Consider the following 11,370-nt stretch of genomic DNA (forward strand, 5'->3'; position numbering starts at 1 on the left):
ACATAAACACAGAGCAAGGCACCTCAAAACAAGTGTATGGCACGTTTGATAAAATGCCAACCACCTGAAGAATGTAAAAACTCCTCACATTTCATTAGAGCTAAAGCAATTACTATCTATTAGCTGATTCTGTAATACCTTAGATAAATCTTTTATTATGGTGAAAAAAGCCTGGATGTCCCTCTGCCTACTTGGGAAAAAGTAGCCCCTTCCTCAGAAAAGAACAAATGCTATCAGGGCTTTTCCCAGATGGAGGGGAAAAAAAAAGTAAAAGACATCCACCCATGTGTCTACCTATTTCCCTGGCACTCCTCAAATTTCTAGCAGGATTCTGAAAAAATATATATGTTTTTAAAGGCGCCCCTTCTTGAGGACATCCATTTTGCACTTGCATCCCCCACATTTGCACATGAAAAAAAATCCATCACTGTGTATACAAATGCCAAATTGCAATGCAAATAGGCATTTGTGTGCCCAATTACCCATTTTGTGTGTTTGCAAAACGGATGTGCGGCAAATTCTGCAGGTGTGAGTTGGTAGCCTGCTGGAAACTTGGCTCCCCCTGAGTCAGCGCCAAATAAGGTGCTGTCTCCCCACAGTGTTGATGCGGCTAAGGGGGGGAAAGTCCTTCTCAGGGCAGTCCTTCAATGCAGTACCAGGTGTAGACAGCGAACTGCCCATGCAGAGAGGAAGACAAAAACAAAAGAATCTAAAAAGGAAAAGAACTTGGGACCTACATTTGATGACTGGGTATGTCCTAGAAGCACTATCTATAGGTTTTCCCTTGCATGATCCTAAAACCTAGTGCATTCTTAATTTTATTTTACTTGACTTTAATTTTATTTTGGTAAGAACATTTAATAGTATATCTACCTTCTCAACGGATTTTTTAAGTTTACAATACTGTATTGTCTACTATAGATATAATGTTGTACAGAAGATCTCTAGAACTTACCTTCCTTCACTAAAACTTTATATTCCTTGAGTAGCAATTCCCCATTTCCTCCCTCCCCTGGCTCCTGGAAAACATCATTCCACTCTTTAGGTCTATGAACATGACAATTTTAGATATTCCATAGAAGTGGAATCATGCATTTATCTTTCTGTGACTGGCTTATTACACTTAGCATAATATCCTCAAGATTCATCTATATTGTCAAATATCACAGAAATTCCCTCTTTATCAAGGCTAAATAAATAAATAATATTTGAGATGCTGATTTTAATTCTTTTGAGTAAATACCAGAAGTTGGATTGCCGGATCATATGGTCGTTCTATTTTTAATTTTTTGTGGAACCTCCATACTGTTTTCCGTAGCAGCTGCACCATTTTTTATTCCTACTAACAGTGTACTAGGAAATGCTTTTCTTCAAAGCATATATTACATCTTTTGAGTGTGACTTTAAGACAGACATCCCAACCAATACTCTGAATATTGTGATAAATCCCAAATTTATCCCAACTGTACCTGGTTGATCTGCAAGCCTGTGGCTACCACCATGTCAGTCATCAGAACCTTCCCCCTTTGTCTGTCAGAATTCTCAGGAAGCTGAGAAGAGCCAACCACACTACTGACTTACTGATGTACTCCCCCGCAGCCAAACTCCACCCAGGTGAGCCACCACTTATATCCTCCCAACATCCATGATAATCACAACACATATTTTTACCAAAAAGAGCAATGGGAGAGTTACAAAGACAGCATAAATCACAAAGATGAGTGGCCCTTAATTTATGTTTGTTGTATCTGAGAGAAGTCAAGCTCAAAACTGGTACATCCAAAAATTCAGTGTTTCCTTGACACATCTACAGTCTGGTCCACAAAATTTACATTTCACTTGATTTTTTTAAGCAAGGTTATTGATCAAAAATAAGATTACATATGGTTCTACTTTCTTTGTATGCCTGACTATATGAAAATTATTTAAAAACCACTGTTATCACATAAATTTCATTTTTAATTCCTTTTTATATCTAACAGAACTTTAGTTTTAAAAAAAGTCAGAGCAAAATATAGGTAACCTGCTTAATCATAAAAGTACCACTTCCTTTAGGATATCAGTAATTCTCAAAATTGCCTTAGATATTTGCTAGATATCAGAAATGGGTAATGCAGTATTTTAAGTGGCAGAAATGCATTAGTACTATGTAAGTACATGATCCTTAATGTACTAATCTCGGCAATATGTGTAATGAGGACTTTCAGTAACACTTATTTTAAGTGTCCTCTGAGAAATGCTAATTTACAATGAAACACCTATGGAAGTACATGTGACATCTACATGAATACCAAATGAATTCATTTTGATCAATGCTATTACAATGAATATAAAATGAATTCACAATGATAGGACATTTAAAGTATTACCAAATTTTCTTTTAATATTACATGTGCTATGAAGATTAGCATATATTAAGAATCAGACTGAATATATATGTGTGTATATATATGAACATATATGTGTGTATATATATACACACATAAACATATATATACACACACATATTTATACACACATATACACACAAAGCAAAAAAATATGTCCCTACTAATTACTTCATTAGCAAGTACTTTTTGAAAAAAAAACATTCTATTCACTCATACACACACACAATCTTATATGTGCAAAATGCTTATGTCATGTTTACAAAATTATACTGGATATTAACAAACATAAGATTTGCATTATGAGCAAGCAAACAAAGAGGCTTTGTGGATTTTAGATTTGACAAAAGATGTTTCCATATCTATATTTTGAACTTTCCTGATTCTTTCATGCTAGTAACAGTTGGTAAATGGATTCATCTACCTGTTATAATTCACAGGTAGTTTTTCTGGCTCTTCACCAATATTAAGTGATGGATGGACAGATATATGGGTGGATAGTAAATAGTATAATATTTAAATATAATCTTTGAGAGAGTAGAGTTTTTATTCAGTTTCCAAAAACCCAGAATTTGCATTGGTGGTATAGTTGTAAGCATAGCTGCCTTCCAAAAACCCAGAATTTGTAGGGAAAATGTGAATTGTCCATTTTTGATAGACTACTTCCTTTTGATGATAAATGAAGACCCACAGACCGTGGGCACTGAATCTGCACTTAGACTGACCCATTGTGAAATATGCAACTTCACATCAATCAGCAAGAATTGACCTTGGAGGAATGAGTCTCTGGTCCCATTTATAATTTCAAGGAGCTAACATAAGCAGGCCAATAGTGGTCTTCCAGATGAAACCAGTGAGAGCCCATTCTGTGGTCTAGATCCCACCACAAATCACAGGAGATCTCAGATGACCTGTGTACCTGAAACAGACTTTACTCCAATAATGTCCATCTGAATCAGTTCCTATCTTTGCAACATCACTCACATGCCCTCCCTTCTTAACTGCCAAAATCCTGGGTTGGAACATCATCATCTCTTGCCCAGGTACTTGCAGCAAAGGCCTCATAACTCATCTATCTCCCTGCCTCCCTTTCTCCAATTAGTCCTACACATTGCCAACCAGATTATCTTTCTAAAAAGCATATTGGATCATGTGACTCATCTGCTCAGAAGTTCTCAATGGCTCCCTCCCACCTACAGGATTAAAATAGAATGCCTTTGTGGGGCACATAGGGCTCAGCCAACCTGTCCAGCTGCAGTTCCCTCCACTCTATCCTAGATGTGCTTTCTACCCCAGCAGTGCTGAACTACCGCGGTGTCTTTCTGCATCATTCCTTCTGCCTGGCATGTCCTCCCCTCACCTGCCTGCCTGAAAAACACCTGCTTGTTCTTTGAATTTCAACTCAAAAGCTTCTTCCATGAGGCCTTTCCTATCCCCTTGCTGCCATCTGAATCCCACAGATTCCACCATGGCACTTTTTATACAGAATTATAATCTTCTGTTAACATGTTCATAGAGTAACTAGACCATAAAACTATGAGCCAAGAACAATATTTTATTTATCTTTGTCTCCTGAGCCATTGCCCAGTGTCTGATGCATAATGCCTTTTCAATGGCTGTTGAGTAAATAGACTTGCCTCCTAAAGACGCCATTGTCCTTTCTGTTGTCCATTCTTCAAGCAGACATTCAGAAATCTGTGCTCATAAATTGCTTGGTAAGCACCATAGTGATTTAAATTGATGTGGCGAGCACATTCCAAATGCATGTGGGCAAGAGAGTGAACTTGAAAGTCCATGTCACTCTTGAATATTCCAAACCTTCTAGGAAATCAAATTAATGTACGTCGAACTAAAAATAAGAATAGCAAGGATTTATTAATCACCCACTATATGCTGGTCATGATGCTAACTACTTCATAAAAATCTCACAATTGCTATATCATATCACTATTACTACCCCCCCCCTTTTACAGATGAAGAAATCAGGGTTCAGAGAAATCAGGTGACTTGACCAAGGCCTCAGGCTAAGAAATGGAGAGCGGAGATTCAAGAGCAAGTCTGGTTGGCTCAATTCTTAGGTTCCTAACTTGACACCATTACCTTTCCTAGGTATGCCAGAAGTCTCTACAGTTTCTAGAGAAGAGAACCTAACAGCTCCAGGGACAAAATCCAGGGGTTTATGTGTAAGTTTAAAAGTCAGCATATGTCATGTCACTCAACTGTCATTCAATCCACATTCAATAAAGGGGAGTTCCTTTTGCCTTAGAAATCTTGGATTAAAATCTTCTCATGCAGGAATTGACATCTTGGGAACTAGGAGATGAAGTGGGATGGTTTCACTCATTCTAGTCAGTTTATTTTCTTTCTTTGGCAAAGGCTTGCTTGCCCAATATTTTAAAAACTCAATTTCAAGTAATTTCTAGAATTCTTCCACTATTTCCTTTTTTCTAGAAAGCAAACTCGTACCAATTCTACTTTTTACTCTGATGGAAAAAGATTTCCTAAATCTGAACTTGGCTTCTGGTCTTTACTTGATTTTTATAATTGGGTTTCTGTCTTTGCTTGGCCTGGAAAGTATCCTAGGTGGACTGAAACTAGATTCCTAAAATGAACCCCACTCTGGGTTTGAACACTTTTCTAGAAGACAGAAGAAAAATTATACTGTTTGCTTGTTTCTGGAATGAACTTAGCTTCCAGCCAAGTTCATAGCAGGGGGTGGAGGGAGCTCACTGTCAAAACTTCAGGGACACCTCTCTCTTGCAGAAAAGACTGCTACAAACCCTAAGGCCACCTCTGTCTGTGGGCATGTGGGAGTCTCCTCCTCATCTGGTGCCAACTGATTCCATTTGCAATTAACAGAGTAATGAAGACATGCCCTTAAAATTTTCAAGACAAAAGCAGTGTCTTCTGTAAGCATCCCTGGAGGTCTGAAACAGTTTGGCCAATCAGGACCTCCTGCCACTCTCCACCATTGGAAGCTCGACTCTTTATCAATTCACTAGCTTCTAATATCCAAGAGAAAACTTAGATTCCACAAAACCATCCACATCTTGAGATGTCTCTATGCTGAAGACCCACTAATAACTGTCCAGAAAAAAAAAAAAAAATGTATATCATCCAAAGAAGGAAATGCAGCATTGGGTTGGGTGTTTTGTGGGGCTGAAATAAAATACCTGAGCTGTAAAATTCAAGTCCTGACTCTTTTTCTCCACTTCCAAACTGCCAGGAAACCCCCAGCTCAAGTATTACCTTCACTGCAGATGTCATCCTCTCATCCCACTTCTTAAATATATCCCCTGGTTCCCACGGTACTTCATTCAGAGGTCTATCACCCTACCCTCCACAACATAGTATAATTAGACGGTCACATAACAGAAACCATGGATGGTAGGGACTGTGTCCCCAGTGCCTGGAACATAAAATAGGGGTCAGCATACTCTCTTTCGTAAATGGCCAGAAAGTAAACATTTTAGGCTTTGTGGCAACATGGTCCCCGTCACAACTGTGTAGCTGCCATTGTAGTCCAAAGGCACCTACACACAGTATGAGAACAAAGGGGCCTGGCCGTGCTCCAAAACTTTATTTACAAAAACAGGTGGTGGCCAGATTTGACCCACAGGCCCCAGTCTGCCAACCCCTGATGCAGACTATCCAATGAAAGGTATAAAGATGGGAGGGAGGGAGGCAACCAGGAAGGAAGGGGGAGAGGAAGAGAAGGGGAGATTGAAGACGAGGTGGAGAAGGAGAATAAACCCAGAAATAAAGTCAGAATGAAACAAAATTTGATATGCTTCCCAGATGGTAAAGAGCTATTCCTAGTGAGTTTCTCTTCAGCAAAGCATTCAGTCCATGAGAAACAATTCTAATTAGAATCCTCCAATTATACTTCACATTGTATTCTCTACATGTAAATCTTCCAAACAGTTTCTCTCTTTCGGCAAATCATTATTTCCCATTTATTAAGACAAAGTACAGGCGAAGAGCTCCGTTGCTGGCTTATAACTACAGCCTGCCTACAGGTGTCATATTTTATGCACTGAAAAGAGAGTATTGTTTTGCCACTCTCTATGCAGGAACCATGAATGCCTGGAAACAAATGACTTTTGACTGCTGATCAGAACCACACTTTAATCAGTTACTAGTCTATGATCAATAATTAATCATGCTATTCTGTCTAGGTAATAAATAATGGGGAAAATATCAATGAATATATAGTTGGCCAGATTCTCCCTGGGGCGAAACACAAAAGGACCAGCATGAAAGTCTATCTGGATAACCCTGTGGATTCTCAGTGAACGGCTTTCGTTGAAATTCCAGGAGGGTGAGGACTGGTAGGAGAGGAAAGAGAATTGTCACCACCAACCCCTCCCTCCAGGCCCCTCAGGACTAATAATCCCCACTCGGATCAAATGTATGTGCCTGCAAAGAGAGTTGAAAAGAAGTCTGTGACAGCAGGGGCACAGGGGACAGGCCAGAGTCTCCCAGGCACACTGAAGGTATTCCTCCCTTGGAGGCAGCAGAAGCACAGACGCACTTGACTTCACACGTTAGCCTACAGGCTAGAAGTTGTGTGTCCACTGCAGTTTTACACGCTGCCTCCTAGATGCACACCCAGTGATTTTGTTACTTAAGTATTATGATGGGATATTTTCTGAAGAGAATCACTGTACTGGTTTTCTATTGCCATAGAACAAATGACCACAAATTTCATGACTTAAAACGACATGCATTTATTATCTCCCAGTTTCTGCTTGCATGCAGATCAGGGGTCTGGCCTCTGGCTCAGCAGGGCTCTCTACTCGATCGCAGTGCAATCACAGAGTCCATCAGGGCTGTGGCCCTTTCTAGATCTTGGGATCCTCTTCTAAGCTCATGTGGTTGTTGGCCAAATTCAATTCCTTGTGATTATATGACCAAGAGTCGTCACCATAAGAATCATGCCCTAATTTACCTTTTTAGTCAACTTCCAAGCAGAGGCATAGGTAATGAGAACACACAAAGGGGACAGAAATCCAGGCGGAACTGCTATCACAGTTCGGGAGCCAGTGTCCTTCAGTGCTGTTAGAGATTAAGATGATCTTGTCCTTTTTTTCTTTTTTTTAATAGCTTGGGAGTTCTACCTGAGCAAAAAATAATCTAGGCAAAAGTCTCTATGGTGGAGAGCCACACTACCATCATGCTAGATCTAGAAGTCCATGGTCTTTCTCATGCTAACGTAGATGGAACCAAGCATTTGGATTACAACAGTATTTTTCATACAAAAGTTATGATACTTTTTATGAGACAGTCTCAGTTGTCTTTTATTCTATCTGGGTTCACAAAAGAAAAGCATCATTTGTAGTATGATATTAGCAAACTGCCTAATCTATTTAAGTAACCTGCTTTGAGTCAGGTGTTTTCTTTTTATTAACTTATTTCCCCCAAGATTTCAGCCTTCCCACATTCTGAGGACATGCAGCCAAACTCATAAGCAGCTTTCCTAATAGAGTGTGACACCTGCCAATGCCTGGGTCTGCCTGTCTTGGCCTCACAGAAACCTGGCCAGAATGGCCCATATTAGCCCTGCAGGAGCCTCTGGGTCCACAAAGTACCAGTGTCACTGTGCTCTTCACAGCTCCAAAGGATGGGAAGGGCCCCCAAATTTATTGAGCAGAGCTGAAAAGAAAAATTCTTAAGACCACCTAAGTAAATCCCTAGTGAGACAGGGAGCAAGTCCAAAAAGGGCTCAGTGCTGTATGTTTCTAATAATCAGCTATCTGCTCTCTACCTTTCCATCTATGTGTTCCCCATCTTCTCTGTCAATCAGTTACTGAAGGGTCCACTCCCAGGTTTTGTGAATAGACATCTGAACTTTCTTTAAAACTGCAGTGTTGGGCCCCAGGGCCCTTAAAAGTTCATGCCTAAAAACTGCACCTTTCAGAAGTACAGCTTCTATCCACTCTTCTCTTTCTGAATAAAGCAAGCTGGTCTAAGGCAGGTTTCCACCAAGCTTAGAATAAGTGTCCCATGATGGCGCTACCCTACCTTGCCATATTAGACATGTGAGCTTTCAAAAGCTAAGGAAGCAGGAAGACATCTCAGAACACTGTGAACTATGTTAAAGTACGTAACTGGATTCAACTGTGCAAAAAGCTCAGCATCCCAAACCCTCCCACAGGCAAGGGGGCTTCTATATGGTTGGATATCTTTCTAGAGCCTCTTGGAACCAGAGGCAGTATCTTACCTCTTGCAAAAGGAAAAATGACCTGGATAACATAGTATCAGGTCACTTTTGCCCCTAAGAAAGATGAAATGCTAATAGGAAGTGATGGGTCATCTAGAAATTCAGATGATGAAGCATGGACGAGGCTCCACCTTCAGCTGATGGGGAACTAGAACGGAATGAGGCAGGCATAGACGTGCACACACGAGCCCCACATTACTTAGAAACACCAACATGGGAGAACCCTACTCAGCCTACTGGCCATCCAGACTGGCTGCCTTCGCCGAGTTGGAGAGGACTTACAGCCACTTCAGAAGGGGGTACACAGCCAACGCAAACCAAACACAATCTGCTTCTTTGTGAATTGCAAGCAATTCCCAACTGCCTGAGCTAATGGTACGGAGCAGTAGAGCAGATAACCCAATACGGTGGATAATCTCAAAATCATTTTCCATTTGGCTTGTGGAATGAATTAAATGATTTGTTTCAGCTTCAGCAGATTTACCTTCCTAATTATGTTTTTTGTTAGGCTAGAAACATTCAACATCACAACATGTTGCCAGGGATTTTTAAAGTATGGCAGAAAATTGCCATGTGAAAGATCGGCCCAGGGCTCACCTGGGGTCATCGATATCAACTGAGTGCCTACTGTGTGCAAGGTACTGAATGGGACAGAAAGTGATGAGAGACCTGGATTCTGCAGTCAGGACTGTAATGGAGTAAACAAGACAGATCTAGAGGTATAAACATATACCTTAAAGGTAGTTGGTTACATAAATGCATGTAAAGCGAGGACATTTCTATACTGGACAATCTCTCTAGATATCCTATAAATATTTTTCAAATAAATGAATGAATGGATAAACAATGCATATCTGGAAAGAAGTTAAAAAAAAAATGCTTCCAACAGTAAGCATTCCTGGGCTTCCAAGAAAAAGCAGCTCACTGTTCACTGGTGGCCAGAAAAGGTGTTCCCCTAAATTAGAAGCTCTTACAAGGCAGGTTACATCCTCCTCAAGGCTCTGTACAGGTAAAGAACGTGGTAGATTATCTCCACATGTTACCTGACCCTCTTCCTTGGATTAATCATCACCTTCTGGATCTTAACCCAATACCTCCTCCTCAGGGAAATCTTTCCAACCCCAGACTATGTCAGTCCCCAGGGATTTGCCTCCTTAATACCCCTCACCTTGTGAGCATTTCATCCAACCCATGTAAACACTTCTCTTTGCAATAGTTGTTGAGAGGCTGCCTCCTCTGATTGAACATAAGCTCTATGGAGGCAGGGACAATGATCTCTCCCATTTTTGTTACTGTGTTTCAGCACTTAATGTAGTGACTTCCATACAGTGAAGCTAGATAAGTATTTGTGGAGTACTGAACTCAAGTGCTGAAGTCAGGGGGAAAACCTCCAACTGAGCCCTCAGGAATGGGCAGGAAATACTTAAGGGAAGAAAAGGGAAGCTTCCTGGAAAGGGAGTCTGCCTGAACAGCCACATGAAGATGAAAATAAATGGGAGGATATTGTGGGATCATTAATAGGCTTCTTCATGAAGTTGTTTAATAAGGATTGGAAATTATTAAAAAAAAAAACAACAACAACAAAAACAGCTACCATCTATTGAGTGTTTCCCATAAGCTAGTTTAATGGATTATCTCATTGTCTCTCATAGCAACCCTGTGAAATAGCTATTATCCTTATTTTACAAGGAGACCAAAGCTTACAGAATTTAAGGTCATTTCATAAATATATGGCAGAACCACTATTTGAACCCAGCCCTATTCATCTAAATGACTCCAATGCCCATGATCTTCACCAGTAAACAAATGAGGTACTGCATTCAAAAACGTTTAATAAATTGTAAAGCAATTGCTAGCTACAATGTGTGCGGATATGGTCAAATACCCAGGTAACAGACTGACTGGCTGGCTAGCTAAGAAATTCAAATTTCTTAATAACTAAATACATCTCTATTTTACTGGGTTATGTAAGCCTTGCCTTGCAGGGCTGGTGAAAATCCAAAATGTTCTCCTACCTGAAGGACAAAAAATGTGAGCCTCCTTGATGCCTACATATAAACAGTTAACAATGGAAACACCCATGCACTTTGTTTCCAACTAAATGGTTTAACACTTTTTTTTCCTTTTCCTTTCCACTAAGGCTTAAGGAGACTGAATAAATATTAAGACCAATGTGGCCTCTCTCCGTAAATTCAAGGCTAACTGGTCCAAGACTGACTCTCAGAACAGATTCGATGCAAGTGGACAAAGCCCGGTTTGGCCAGAATCGTCCAGCCACTCTGGCATAGGGACATCTAGATCTCTGGACCACAAGCTCCAAGAACAGAGGCTCCAAGTCTGTTGTTAACCTTTATCTCTCGGGCACCAGCACAGCAGAAAGCACCCACTACGTAAGCAGTTAAGGAATGAAAGAGTGAATGTTTAAGATTCCGTTTATTTTAATGTAAAATGTTCAAGGGACATTGAAAGTCCTGGGTCATATATTTATCCTCACTATAATCGTCTGAGGCAGGAACTAAGAAAAACAGGACCCTTTAGGAGGCAGTGTCAAATACATCTGGCTAAATCTAGATTATTAAAAAATATGTTTTAGTCACTGAAGAATAATCTATTTTGCAACACAATGGCAAACAAACATAACAAAACAAATGAGTTGACTAGAATTTTCTTTTCCTTTGTAACTGGCTATCTTAGCATCCGTTGACACGTCCTGATTGGCAGCTCCTAGACGATCATCGACTCTCAATTAGCATTTACTAG

General features: G+C 40.2%; 1 long non-coding RNA gene across 1 annotated transcript; it reads left to right on the top strand.

The window, feature by feature from the left end:
* Window positions 1-1,574: 1,574 nt before the first annotated feature.
* On the top strand, window positions 1,575-11,077 carry LOC116595617. The gene is made up of 3 exons (XR_004287773.1): window positions 1,575-1,614; window positions 4,497-4,570; window positions 10,751-11,077. It is a non-coding gene; the product is annotated as an uncharacterized LOC116595617 (long non-coding RNA).
* Window positions 11,078-11,370: the final 293 nt, after the last annotated feature.

The sequence above is a fragment of the Mustela erminea genome, chromosome 7, assembly GCF_009829155.1.
Source record: "Mustela erminea isolate mMusErm1 chromosome 7, mMusErm1.Pri, whole genome shotgun sequence".
NCBI classification, from domain to species: Eukaryota; Metazoa; Chordata; class Mammalia; order Carnivora; family Mustelidae; genus Mustela; species Mustela erminea.